Source organism: Petaurus breviceps, unplaced genomic scaffold, assembly GCF_028583685.1.
Source record: "Petaurus breviceps papuanus isolate PSGF00001 unplaced genomic scaffold, PetGlider_PUasm1.0 108, whole genome shotgun sequence".
In the NCBI taxonomy this organism is placed as follows: domain Eukaryota; kingdom Metazoa; phylum Chordata; class Mammalia; order Diprotodontia; family Petauridae; genus Petaurus; species Petaurus breviceps.
The window spans coordinates 2995192-3009213 of NW_027185593.1; the positions used below are offsets into that span (position 1 = coordinate 2995192).

The 14022-nt window shown below is 46.2% G+C and overlaps 1 protein-coding gene across 1 annotated transcript in view; it reads left to right on the forward strand.

Moving 5' to 3' along the window:
- The first annotated feature begins 7230 nt into the window (after positions 1–7230).
- The window catches only part of CSNK1G2 (casein kinase 1 gamma 2), a 103597-nt gene continuing 96805 nt past the window's right edge, over positions 7231–14022 (forward strand). Inside the window, exon 1 of the mRNA XM_069072812.1 lies at positions 7231–7509. The gene's annotated coding sequence lies outside the window, so the exon portion shown is untranslated. The remainder of the gene's footprint in view (positions 7510–14022) is intronic.

The following is a 14022-nucleotide window of genomic DNA, read 5'->3' on the forward strand; positions in this document are numbered from 1 at the left end:
GGAGAGGATGGAAGACCTGAGGTCAGAGCAAACATTGCTTCTCTTTGCTCATCAAAGGTGGGAGATCAAACTGGCAGCAGGAGGTGAAAGTTGTTTTGTATTGGCCTGTCATAGAAAGAAGTCAAGCCTGGAGGCCCCTGGCAGCCTTCAGGAAGGACAGGAGCAACAGGAGAAGAAAGGAAGATCTTGTTCTTCTCACTTGAGGATGGAGAGGTTTGCTCGGGGTAGTAGGAGCACACATACGTGTTGAGCCATGAGCCCCTAGTAGCCTTGCCACCAGGGGCATCCTGACTTGTTGATAAGGGAAGCGGGCTTCCCAGTTCTCCTAGTCATTGGATTATCACCCTCAGGATCCTGAGGAAAGCTGCTAACTATAGATGGGTAATTGGGCCCTACATTTAGAGGGTTTTTAAAGGGGGAAAGTTAAAAAGGAACATAATGAATCAAGTATGGAATAGGTCATTTATTTTTACATAACAGAGGAAATGCTAAGCATAAAATAATCATAGGGTCCATTAGGAGTGATTACACAGACTTTAGTAGCTAACTTATAACTTCTTGTTGCAATCTGCTAAAAGACTGTTGGAAAAGCCTCATCAAGGCATAACAGTTTGGTAATTCTTCCAATTAGCCATTTCACATTTCATTTCTTTGCTTGATATTCTTTCTCGTGGCCTCTTTCCTGGTGTTAGTTGTATTGTCCCGTAAAGGTGTTCCCCCTACTTTCAGCCCATGCTGTGCTGGGGGACAGAGCTGTTATTGCCTTGCTTTCGGGAGAGGCCGAATTGCTGTTTCTTCATAAAGTTGACGCTAAAGAAAGGAAACATAAGAGAGTAAAGGCATCTAGGGTGTCTGTGACCAGCCTGGCTAGATAAGCCCCTGCTCCATGAGGGGAACAGTGCCATTCCGCTGGAGCAGTGATGGGCCGTCCTTCTCCCACTGAGATAACTCCTTGTCACTTGGAAGGCATATCATCCAAGATGCCCATCAGCCAAAGACCAGCTCCTCTTCTTCCAGGTGTGGTACCCAGCATCTTCTGCTCTTCTGGCTCATTAGCTATTCATTGCCCAAAGCCAACCCCCAACTTTTGCCTTATGGTAATTTGGTGGAATTTTATAGAATGCTTTGAGGGGCTAAGGGAAAGGGTACTTTACTATATAACTTTATAGTAGATCTTATTGGCACTATTGTTTGACATTCAAAAGCATCAAATCAGAGAAGAGAAGGAAGATGACTGGGGACAAGGGGGGGGGGGCGCGTCTAACACAAGGCAGGAGTTTGCCAAGCACTGCACTAAATGCTCAGGATATGCATATACAAAGAAGACAGGCCCTGATCTCAAGGAGTGCACTAAGGGAGACGATAAATGTTGGAGGGCAGATGGCAAGACCTGGGAGTCCTTAGGATGTGTCAGGATGTTTGTCTCACAGAAATGGCCCAAACCACACACCCCCAATTTTGGAAAGGGAAAATTAAGTTTAAGGGTCAGAGAAGAGATTCTGGCTCTTTTGTGGAAAGGGGTTCAGTGTCCTGCCATTGGGAAAACAGACAAGAGAATATTGTCAGGAAGGAGCGGGGGCAGCTCTGGGGCAGGGGAAGGGGACAGTGGGGTCCAGTTTTGGATTGCCAGTTTTGGTTGGGGTACTCCAGGCATCCTGGGGGGGTCTAAGGTGGTCTGCTGTCAGGGTAGAGGTATTGAGGTCCCACTTGTCACCAGTTCCACAGGTGCTCGAGGATGTCTCAAGAAAAAAAGGGCTAGAGATGTAGAATGGGGCCAGGTTATAAGGGCTTTAAAATATAAAAAGGAGGAGTTTATATTTGAGTCTATAGGTAAATGCCCTTAAGAGATTTACTAAGAAGGCATAATAAAAACAGTAGCTACCAAACATTCTCCCCATAACCCTGGAACCCAATCTGCTACAGATATACTCAGTTTGTGGGAAGAGTGGGTACAAACCTGGAATACACCAATGGAGGGAAACCATGTGGCCAAGGCTACTCTGCCAGTTAGGCTCGAATGGCCTCGAAATCCCCTTTTCTCCTCTGAGAGTCCTCTCTGCAGAATAATTCTCAATTGCCAGGGTTAGCTATTTCTTGAGCTAATTTTCTTCTTTGTCACAGAGGTCACACTTCTGCAAGCTGCTTCCAGCCTAAGGTAGACTGTCTTTTGTCTGTGTCTTTTTAAAGTCTGTGTCTTCCTCAATTGCACCTTAAACTCTCTTGAACTGACTCTGATTGCTTCTTTGAGTATAAATTTACTTTCTGGATAAGTAGGTCTACTACTCCTACTAGGTGCTATGGTCAATGCTGGGGATAGGGGAGACCCACAAGGTAGGAGAAAAGATACCCTTCTCTTCCTCCTACCCCCTCCAGCTCCCCAGTACTAAAGAGCTGGGTTCTGCCCTGACTCCTGGCTCTCTTTTAGACTAATTCAAACTGGCTGGACTATGTCTTTTAAGGATCACCCAGGGAAGGGGTCAATTATTATTTATCCAATGAGTTTGTCACTGTCTGACTTAGAGAGAGGTGCTAATACTTCATAAAGGATTTCAGGGTGTTAACACCTTGTTGACAATTAAAACACTACCATTTTCGATTATATCCAATGAGTATATCAACTGAGTTGATATGGGTGGATGGAGAGGGGTGAATCAAATTTTCCCCTTTTCTACCCTTAAGTATTTGCATAATGTACACAAAATGAAAACAAGGTAGTTTTTGGAGAGATTACACAAGGAACTGGGGGGAGGGGAGAGGCAGGATCAAGAAAGATTTCATATTAAAGATGAAACTTTAGCTGAACATTAAAGGGAAATGGGGATTTTCAAAGATAAGAGATAAGGAGGGAGAACATCCTAGGCATAGGGGACAGTCAATGTGAAGGCATGGAGACTAGCCATGGAATATTCTCTGGGGAGAACAACAAATGTATATGAAGACTGGAAGGATAAGAAGAGGTCATTTAAGAGGTTATTTAAATGCCCAAACAAAGGATTTTATATTTGATTCTGGTGATTAATATGGAGCCATTGGAGTTTATTGAGTTTGGAGGTGGAAGAGTTGTAGTCAGACCTCCCCTTTAGGATGTATTAGAATGGGGAAGCTGAAACTAGGGAGACCAAATAGGAGATTATTGCAATAATCCTGGTATTAAGGTGATGAGATCCTGAACTAGGGTGGTACTTTATGAATGCAGAGGAAGGTATGTGAAAGCCATTGTGATGGTACAAACCACCAGATTTGGCACCTGATTGGATCTGTGAAGTAAGGGAGAGTGAGGCTTAGAAGATGACACTGATTGTTAGTTAATTAAGCTGGCTCACTACAAAGATGGTGCTCCTGACAATAACAGAGAAGCTTGAAGAGGGCTTGATTTGAATGGAGAGGCAATGAATTCTGTTTCAGATTCTGAATTTGAGACACCTCCAAAGACATGCACAATCCAATAGGCAGTTGGACTGGCAGATGAGAAACATTAGGGCTGAATTTGGGAATCATCAGCATAAAAATGGAACCCATGGTCCAGATGATGTCATGAAGTGAGAAAAAGATAAAAGATAACTTGGCCCAGACAGAGCCTTGGGGGACATCTTAAGTGGGCATGATATGAACAATAAATGAGCGAAAGAAGACTAAGAAGGAACAATTAGACGGGTGGAAGGAGGACCAAGAGTGACCACTGACCAGTGATCTCTCTGAAAATGCAGAGAGAAGAGGGTATCCATTAGGTGTTTAGTCAAGGGTCTCTAAACAGCAGGCAGAGGGGTCTCTAAATAGCTTCCTAGACACACAAGGATAGAGTCAAACAATACAATAAGGTTTTCTCCCAATTCCCACAGTTGAATAAAGTTTTCTCACAAGACAGAGATTGGACCAGACCCACAATTGAATAGAAAGGGAACTGAGCTAGCTCCAGTCACAAGATGATGTCAGTGTGGTTCACTCAATCCCCACAATTAACCATTTGCTGCCCTAATCCCCTCAATTCCCTCACAGACCACAGTGCCTTGAGGCTGCTCTGGCTTATTTACCTTGGCTATAGCAGCCATGACTATCTGGGCCATGGATCCCTGCCACCTGATCTCTGGTGTTTCCTGCAATCTTTCAGAGCTTGAAAGATTGCTGCTCTCTACTCATCCACTTGAGATGAAAAGGTTTTGGCAGGAAACAGTCATGGGATATGGGCTCATGCTCTGAATTGGGGTAATGCCCATTCCCCTATAGGTCATTACAGTCTGCAGTGCTCTGAGTGGGGAACCCAACATGTAAATTATTAGATATATACAAGGTAGATGGAAGGCAATCTGAAAGGGAAGGGAGACATTAGAAACTAAGGCAACTAGGACAGGCCTCCTGCAGAAGGCAGGTTTTGACCTGCATCCTTTTAAGAAGATAAAACCACAATGGAGAGGTGAAGGAGCAGAGCATTCTAGGGGACAGTCAATGCCTAGGAGGCAGGAGATGGGTTGTTACTTTGGAGGAACTTTAAATGGGCCAGTGTAAACAGATTGTAGGGAACTAACATTAACATACATACTGAAGACTCCTAAGATGAGGGCAAGATTTTCAGTTAGAGAGGGGCACTATAAACCAGATAGTGAACTCAACAAGAATGGGAAGAATTTCCTGTTAGATATTAGCCACCGGCATCTAGACTGAGTGAGGAATCTGGACAGAGTGAAACTCAGAGGAGAGAATATTAAATGATTGTAGTGGAAGTGGAATTTAAATTTTACTATTATTATTTTGCTACTATAAAAGTATCCTTATTTTGGCATATGGGACCTTATTTTCCTGTCTTTAATTTCCTTGGGGTTTATACCCACTAATGGGATTGTTGGATTGAACGGTATGAAAGTGATCATTTTTGCATATTTTCAAACTTTTGCAGGTTTCCAATATTCAGTTTTACCAACAGTATATTGCTTTGTCAGTCTTCTTGCAGCTCATCAACTATTTCTATCTTTTATTTGCCACTTTGATGATGGTGAGGAGACTTGGTAAAATTTGAAATGCTAGTTAAGTCAACAAGTGTTTATTCAGCATATGTTCTATGCCTGGTACTGTACTATGGGGTGGGGATACAAAAAAAAAGGCAAGAAACAGTCCCTGCTGTCAAGGATCTCAGTCTAATGGGGGGAGACAACAAGCAGACACCATGTACCAACAGTAGATAAATGGGAATAATCTCAGAGGGAAGGCACTTTAAGATTAAGGAGGACCAGGGGCAGCTAGGTGGTGCAGATGTATAGAGCACCAGTCCTGGAGTCAGGAGGAGCTGAGTTTAAATGCAATCTCAAACACTTGACACTTAATAGTTGTGTGATCCTGGGCAAGTCACTTAACCCCACTGTCTCGATCAAAAAAACAAAAACAAATCAAGGAGGACTGAAAGAAGAAAGGGAAAGACTTTTTGCAGAAGGTGAGATCTTAGCTGAGATTTGAAGGAAACCAGGATAGAGATGGAGTGAGAGTTCCAGGAATGGGGGACAGTCACTAAAAATGCCCAAAGGTGGGAGATGAATGTATCTAGGCAAGGAACAGCAAGAAGACCAGAGATACAAGACAGATGTATATGGGGCTTGGGGTGGGAGTGGTAAGGTGTAAGAAAACTGGAAAAGTTGGGGGGGGGGGCGGTGCTGGTTGTGAAGGCCTTTCAACGTCAAATAGGATTTTAACCCTAGATCCTGGAAGCCATGGAGACCCACTGGAGGTGTCACTTTAGGAAGATCAATTTGACAGATGATTCTGGATGGACCGAGTTAGAGTGGGAAGAGATTTCAAAGGGGGAAGCCGACCGGCGGGCTATAGCAACAGTTCACGAGTGAGGTTGAAGTGTGAGTTATTATTATAACTAGGGACAGTGGTGAAAGTTACAGTCAGATTTTTGGCATGACTTAAAAAAAAATTTCCTAACAATGACAGCTGTCCAGCATCAAATGTCCCCATGGTTGGCAGCGTTTAAGGGGAGGGTGCAGAGATGCCTGTGTGTTTAGGGGTGGGACGGCTATCTGCCAGGGTCCTTTTTCAGTCTGGGGGATTCTTGGAAACCGCCATCAGGCGATCCAAACGCCCCACTCTGCTCTGGAATGCTAGCTCGGACATTTGCTTCCTGGGTGACCTTTGGTCATCTCTCCGGCCCCAAGATCCGTTCTGTTACTAATGAGGACGTTGGACTTCAGTGACCTCTGAGGTTCTTCCCAGCTCGGGCCGTCTGTGAGATCCTTTGCATGTCTCTGACTCTCCTCCTCAGGATTTATTTAAAAGTGGGTCCTGGAGCCCAACCCCCTCATTTTACAAATGAGGAAACTGAGGCCCGGAGAGGCGAGGGCTAGACAAGAGTCACATAACTTGGGGCCCAATTGGAAGGTTTTTTTTTCCAGGTCACTTAAGGACAGGCCCCACCCTCCTATCGCCTTGTCGCCGCAAGGAGCCGGAACTGTCGCGACATCCGCCCCAGGAGGGAGGGCGGTGCCTCGCGGTGGCTCACGCTATTGACGTAAAATGGCGAGATTGTGACGCAATGCCCACGACGGCGCGGGCGGCGTCATGGCAACCCGCCTCCGCGGCATCATGGAAACGCCAGGGTGGGGTGGGGTAGGGGGGAGCGCCAAGAGGCCTCCGAGGATCCGAGCCCCCCGCCCCTTCCTCGGCTTGCTCAGTGTCTGTCGACTCGCGATTGGCGAGAACGGTGGGCGGGAGACGACTGCGGACGTCACCTTTCAGGGGCCGGAAAGCGCGGTCGTTGTCGTGAAACGGCAGCTCTTTCGGCTTCCCTCAAAGACGCGTCTCTGCCGCCTCCGCGCTTCCTTCTTGCCTATCCCGCCCAGTCTCTCATTCTCGAACACTTCCTGCGCCAGTTGCGCAGGCGGGCTGCGTGGGGTCGGCCTGCCGCCTGCGCACGTTTCCTCCTTCTCTTCCTCCTCCACTCCTCCCTCCCCTCGTAGTTGTCGTCGTCGTCCTCCTCCCACTTCGGCATCCCCGAAAGGCGGCTGCGCCAAGAACGCGGCGTAGCGGCTGCCTCCTCCCCCCTTTCCCGAAAGGCGACTGCGCCGAGAGCGTGGCGTAGCACCCACCCCTCCCCCTCCACCCGCCGCCGGCATCCCCGAAAGACGTCTGCGCCAAAAACGTGGCGTAGCTGCCTCTTCCTGCCTTCCCCCGCCGGCGCTGCCCTTACGCTGGCGGCGTACGTGGAGGCGTCGCTTTGCCCACACTGGCTGCTGCGGGGCGGGCTCCGGGCCGCCGCGGCGGGCGGGGGAGGGGGAGCCGGAGCCGGAGCCTGAGTCGGAGCCGGCGGGGAGGAAGAGGCGGTGGCGGCGGCGACCGGGGCTTAAAGAGAATACAGGCCGGGTAGGACCGAGCAAACAGACTCTGAAGAAGAGGAGGAGGAGGAGCGTCGGTAACGGCGGCGGAGGCGGCGGCCCCCCACCCCAGCTATGAGGAGGAGGGCGGCGGCAGCAGCGGGGGTGGGGGCTGCGGGGCCCCACTGGTGATCGCCCGGACCCTGAGGTAAAACCCCTGGGCAGGGGGCGGGGGCGACCCTGCTCCTGGTCCTGGACTTGGTGCTGTTGCCGCCCGCAGTCCCCGGACGGATGAAAGGGTGGCGAGACACGCATTTTCTCTCAGATCCTGCTCAGACCCCCCTCCCCCGCCTCCCGTAACCCCCCCCTTTCCCAGGCTCCCTGTTCCCCTCCTTCCCTGACCCCCCCCTGCTAAGACCCCTCCCTTTCCCCACACTCCCTGTTCCCCCTCCCCCCACCTCAGTTGAGACCCCTCCTTTTGCTGAGACTCCCCCTCCTCCTTCCCAGACTCCCTGCTGAGTTTTCCCTCCCAGGACCCTCCCTTTTCCCCAAAACCTCCCCTTCCCTTTCCCAGACTTCCTGCTGGGTCCCCCCTCCCGCTTCTCTGCCCCCTAATAAAGCCCCTCTCCGTCCTCTGAGGCTCCCTGCTCAGGCACCCCCTTTTCCTCACTCTGCTCCCCCTTTCCTCAGCAGCAGCCCTCCTCCCCTTGGCTTTGTTTTCAGGAAACCCTTAGACTGAGGTGGGGAGGTCTCCCCCAGGTGCACCTAGGTGGGTGCTCCCCGCCCCCGAAGATAACCCGCCGGGGCACTTTGTCCCCCTCCCCCCGTGGAAGGGAGGGCCAGGAGAGGTTTATCCCGAGTGTGCGTGTGTGTGTCCGCTGTCACCCACACACCCATCTCTTTCTCTCTCTCTCTCACAGACACACACACACACACACACACACACACCCCTTTTTGCAGGGCCCCAAGCTGCTGGGGTTTGGTGTGGTTTTCCTATTTTCTCTCTTGTTCTGTCTGACATGCACAGCCCCCACCCCCCCTTTGCAGGGGTCTGGCCTGTTGGGGCTTGGTGTCTGCAGCCCTCGGACTCTTCCCTTAGCCGGGGGGAGAGGGGGCTTGGAGGGGGGAGGTCTTCCTGTGTCACCCCTACCCCACTCCACCCTTTCAGACCGGAGATTTTGAGCTGTCTGGATAGTATCGTGCCCTTCCCCCACTTCGGGAAGGGAGGTTTTTCCCATAGTTTCCCACACCCTTCTCCTTTTCCCCTTTCTCAAGGCTTAAAGCTGGTGGGATTTGGAGTCTAGATACTTTTTATAGTCCTGTTGAGGGCCATGTTTTGATACTACTTTTTCCATCCCCTTACCCTCTTACCTCCCCCAGACTCTCCCTTTCAGGTTTGTCCTTTGGTGGAGGGATCGTGCCTTACTTTGGAAAATTAAGATGATGGTGATGATGGCCAAAATCCCCCCCCTCCAACTGCTTCCCAGTGGGCTTCTTCCCCTCCCCCCCCTTCACTGTGGGTGGCCTCTATTAGTCTCCATTTCCCCTTCCCAGAGTGCTCCCCAGCTCATGGACAAAATCCATCTGCTCAACTCTCAGATGAGAGAGAGGCTTATAAAGTACAAAGGATTCAACCTGGGGGAGGTTGGGAAGAGGTTAGGAGGAACCAAGGAGAAGGGGAACTTTTAAAAAATAACCAAAGAGGAGGCTGGGGTGTATATGGAATTAGTGTAACTGTAGATGTTAGTGGAAAGGGGGATGGGGGAGGATAGGGGTGGTTTATAGTGAATTTGTAGCCATTTTTCTAGGCCACTCGCCACCGGAAAAGAACAGATAGATATCAGACAAACTGAGAGGGTGACCAGGATACTAGGCCTGTAGGAGGGAAGTTAATATTACTGTGCATAGGGGAAAAGACCCCTGGCATGTATGACTAGGGGCTCATTCAGATTGCTTGCCACCAAATGGAAATAAAATGCCATGGACCTGGTGAATATTCTTGATAGAAGAATTATCCAAACAGGCAGTCAGGCAGTTCTTGAAGTCACATACACAGTCTGTCTCCTCCCTTCTCCAGAGCAGAAGCTGGGTTGTTTTTTTTTTTTTTAAAGAAAGATCATTGGAGATGTTTGCTGTCTGCCTGTGAACAAACAGCTTGAGGATGGAAACAGGAAGGCTCTGCTGGAGAGAGCAGGGTAGCCACATGTGAGAAGGGTGCTAGGTATGGGGGTGGGCAGGGTCTTTGAGAATGGCTTTAGATGCATTCCAAAACGTGATTGATGTTTGGACACCCTTTTGTTAAAGCCGAAGTTCTACCGTATATGAATTTGGGGGGAGGGGGGGGGGGGGGGGGGGAAAGAGGACAAGAGGATGTGTGGGTCAGCTCCTCCATTAGATTAATTACCAACCAGTAACAGCTACTTCTTCAGGGTGAGACTACCTTAGAAATTGCTCATCTTGATATATAAAATTTGCCCAAGAAAATTTTGCCTTTTTTAAGTTTGATATTGAAAATGGACAGCCTACATGAGAGTGGTTTTTGCTGTTTCACTGAAATATCTTGGGCTCGAATAATTGGGAGTCTATGTAGTTCATTTACCATAAACCATAGAATGTTACTACTGGTATGTGTTTGAGGAAAGGAGAGGAAAAGGGTCCTTGTTTATTATACTGTGTTTTATCATTCCCAGTGATTTCTTTGACTCACTGATCACTGTCTAAGGTTAGCACCCCTCCCCCTGTTGTGCATGTTCTTAAAAAATTGTGTGGTAATTACATTAGGAGTTTGAGGAATTGTAAGAGGAGGTGGTCAGTTTGGTAGGATTCCTGTATACCCATGGTTTTCACCCTTTAGGAAAATATTGAAGGAAATACAGTAAAGGTATTTGTACTTGGAGAGAGATGTGGCTGTTTCTGCTAGTGTATAGATGTGTTTATGTATTTATGTATCAGTGTATGTGCATAAACTGCCTTCATGCCCCTGCTCCATACACCTGAGGTTTACTTGCTGCCCAGAGTGTTAATACTGGAGTGACTCAGGGACTCTGAAAACTGGCTGAAGATTGCTGTTGTGGACATTGAGCTTTTCACCTTGGACTGGAGAAGCTAAGTCTTCTCACACCAGTTGCCAGCAAATATGTTCACTGGATTTAGGCCTAATGCCATTCTGTGGTTCATTATACTTTCTTTTCCTTCCTCAGTCCCTGGCATTCTGTGTAGGCTCCAACCAGAGGAATTTCTACTTGCTGAGGCTGGGCCCTGTTCACTCCCTTTGCTGGGTCATAGTCTAATACAAGGATCCATTTATTTTCAGTGTGATGTGAGAAAGTTTGAGTACCCTAAGTGATCAAAAGTGTAAGACTTCCTTTTTGGAGATGATTATTTGATCTTGTGGAGTACAGCTTCCAGCCTCCTTATCCCTAGGTGAGAAGAGGACGGGATTGGCATTTTTTTAAAGCCATTGTTCTTTGCTCCCATTTCTTTTCTCCTCCCCTTTCCCTGCCCCCACCCCCTTTCAAACCTTAGAGAAGTCTCTATAGCTTGCCAGCTCAAGATTGACCAAATCAGGTTTGCCATTTGACCTGTTGGGGACCTCTACCCTAATCTGTGCACTCCTCCCTCATGTGCTGTCGCATGTAATAGGGCAAGTGTGATCTGAATGAGACTGGGAAATATCAGAGCACCAAGTTTGTTCTCTTCCTCCTCAGATCTGCTACCAGGCCTTTTCTGTTTAAAGCTGGTGGTTTCCATGACTCCAGTTTAGCAATATCACCAGAGGCCATGTAACATTGAAGCACTCTTTGGCTATTGACTTGGATGTGAAATTTGTGCACAGTTTAATGATTCAAAGGAATCATAGGTTACTTTATAACCTAAAAAAGTAGCTTTTTTCTTGAGGCAGCTTTCACCCTAGAAGCTGCCAACCAACCCTTAGGACAGAGCTTCAACACAAATGTACCCTGGAAATACTTGGGCTCCAAGTATATCGACAGAATCCATAAATCATAGGAAAGTTTGGGGATGTGGGGAAAAAAACTCTAGGATAAAAAGGTAGCTAGCCATGGAAATTTCATCTGTCATAGAATTCTTCGCAGATGAAATTTAAACCTGTTATATGCTCAAAAATTGCCACATGAAAATAGTTTAAGAAATAAACTAAAGGACAAAACAATTAGCGTTGATATTTTCTCATGGAACCTCTGTTCACATAGTATGGAATAGGAGGGTTCTATGGAACGAACACCATTCAGGAAACGCTGTTCTAGGTGTAACTGCTGCTGAGCTGGAGACTCTTTCCTTCCTTCTCTGGTGATCTTATTTTGTGGTTAATTGAGGTTTGGGATGTTTCCCAAATGTTTCCAAGCTCATAGAAGTTGGAATTTTTCTAATCTTGGTGTTTTGAGGGGAACTCTGGCTGTTCTGGACTCTTAAGATATTTTAGGGGTACAGTATCACCGGAAAATGGATTCAGATGTCTGGAAAAGATATTTTGGGGGTATAGTATCATCTGGAAAATGGATTCTCTCAAATGTCTGGGAAAGGGTGTTAAAGTTGGTAGTTGGAGTGTTTCCCCATAAAGCTGTGACTGACTTTGGGACTTTAAACAGGTCTTCTTGCTACCATCCAAATAGGGACTATTTGACACTTTCTAATAATCGTTTGTACATCAGCACTTATTTGTATTTGTGAGTTTGACAGTCTTCATCAGTGTCCAGACACAAAGCATGTGTACTTAGAGTGACCTGCTTTAAAACTGAGGTGTCATTCTGAGTGTCCTCGATGGTATGTTGTAAAGAACACTGAACTGGGAGTCAGGACACTTGGAGTGTAGGTCTTGGTGGCCAGGTGACTTTGGGCAAGTTATTTCTCTTGCTTGAAACCTGTTTAGTCGCTATAAAATTTGGGGAGGGGTTATGGGATTAGGGAGTCTCTATCAGCTCTAACTTTTAGTGGTTCTATGCCATAGTATGCCAGAGCTTCTTAGTCAGGAAAGCACTTTCAACTGGTTCTAGCCAAGTATTAATAAAGCTTGATTAAAGTGACCTTAAAAGCTGGATAGTGGTAGAAACCACTTAAGCTGATTTTCTGAGTTAGACTATGCTCCTTGAAGGCAGAAGCTAATACTGCTTTTGTATTAGGCTTGTTTGGATCAGAGCACATATTAGGTACTTTATATGATATTGGGTTGAGCATGTACTCCCTGGCACTTACCTATATCCCACAGCTATACTACAAGTATGGTCTATGTAATTGGCTTTTTTTTTAAATCTATATTTACTTTCAAAGAGATCTCTTTTTTGAACTATAGTGTATAGTCCAAAACTTTAGACCCTTATTTTGGGGAAGGTACTGGGTATATATACAAAGACAATCAGGCCCTGCTTTCAAGAAATATAATTATGTTCAGTATAATACATACTTCTCTACTAGAATTAACAAGGTATAGTGCTAGGCTTAGGAGAGATCTGAGTCTGAATCTTGTCTCAACAAAGATCTGTAAAATGGGCATTTTATCATACCTTTGGTATAATAAAGCTATCTACCAACTCCCAGGGTTGTTCTGTTGAATGAGGATTAGGTAACATACTTTGTAAACCTCAAAGGTCTATATAATGTCAGCTGTTTTTATCTTGGGGGAAGGGGGTTATCTGTCCATGTGGTATTTGTTTGATGGATCAGTGTTGTTGTCATCACAACTCAAACAGAAATTTTCTTCAGTCAGAAACCCAGAATTCTGAACAAGTTTTTTGATTTACTTTTTAACATAATTAAATGGCTTGGTACAATATCCTTTTATTTCCATGGAGACTTCATACATGGTGATTTCCCTGAATAGACTAGGTCCATCCTACCTTAACAGAGGCATTCTGCTCAGGGAGAATAATGGTCCCAAGTTCTCTAACCTGATCAAACCACATCTGGAGTATTAAATAAAAATTTTAAATTGTTTAATGTTTAAATAAAATTCTAAGTCTTGCATTTTGAAAATCTAGAGTTCTTCTAGAGACAGGTTACCAGGATAGTAAAGGAGTCTGGAAACTATTTTGGTAAGGACCCCCACATGTCTGTATATATAGTGGATTGGAAGCCAATAGTCTCTTAGCATGGATATATCTGCATTTGTAAGTATCCTGATAAAATGAGGCAGCCTTACCTTTCAGACAACTATTATGCCTCTTTCCTGTAAGTGGTAAAAAACTTACTTATCAAATCTACTGTGTTTGAAACCTTGGTATTTGATTTTTTTATTTCCCTTCACCTCCAATAACACTTCAGTTACCCTAACTTTACCTTCATAATATCTCATATTTGTCTCCTTTTCTCTGTTTCCACTGACTCCTTCCTGGTACAGACCTTTTCTGTTACCATTTTTCATTGTGATCTCATCTAGGTATTACATTTTGGGGAAGAATTTTGACAAATCTATGTAGTCATAGGATGGGGGCAGGATTGGAGACCACAGTGGACAAGGATGAGTTGCAGCAATTGAGGATGTCTGACAGCCATTGCAATGGAAAGAGGGGTCTAGGCTTTGTTCCTACAGCCCGTCCCTTTTCCAATCCATCATTTATACCACTGCCAGATTCATTATCTAATGATCTTAGCACTCTTCCATTATTACAGAAGGACTCAAATCCTTTCAGTGGTTGTAGATGGAATACAGAGTAAAGTTCAGAGTTCTTACTGATCAATAAATGAGCATTTTTAAAGTGCCTCTTAC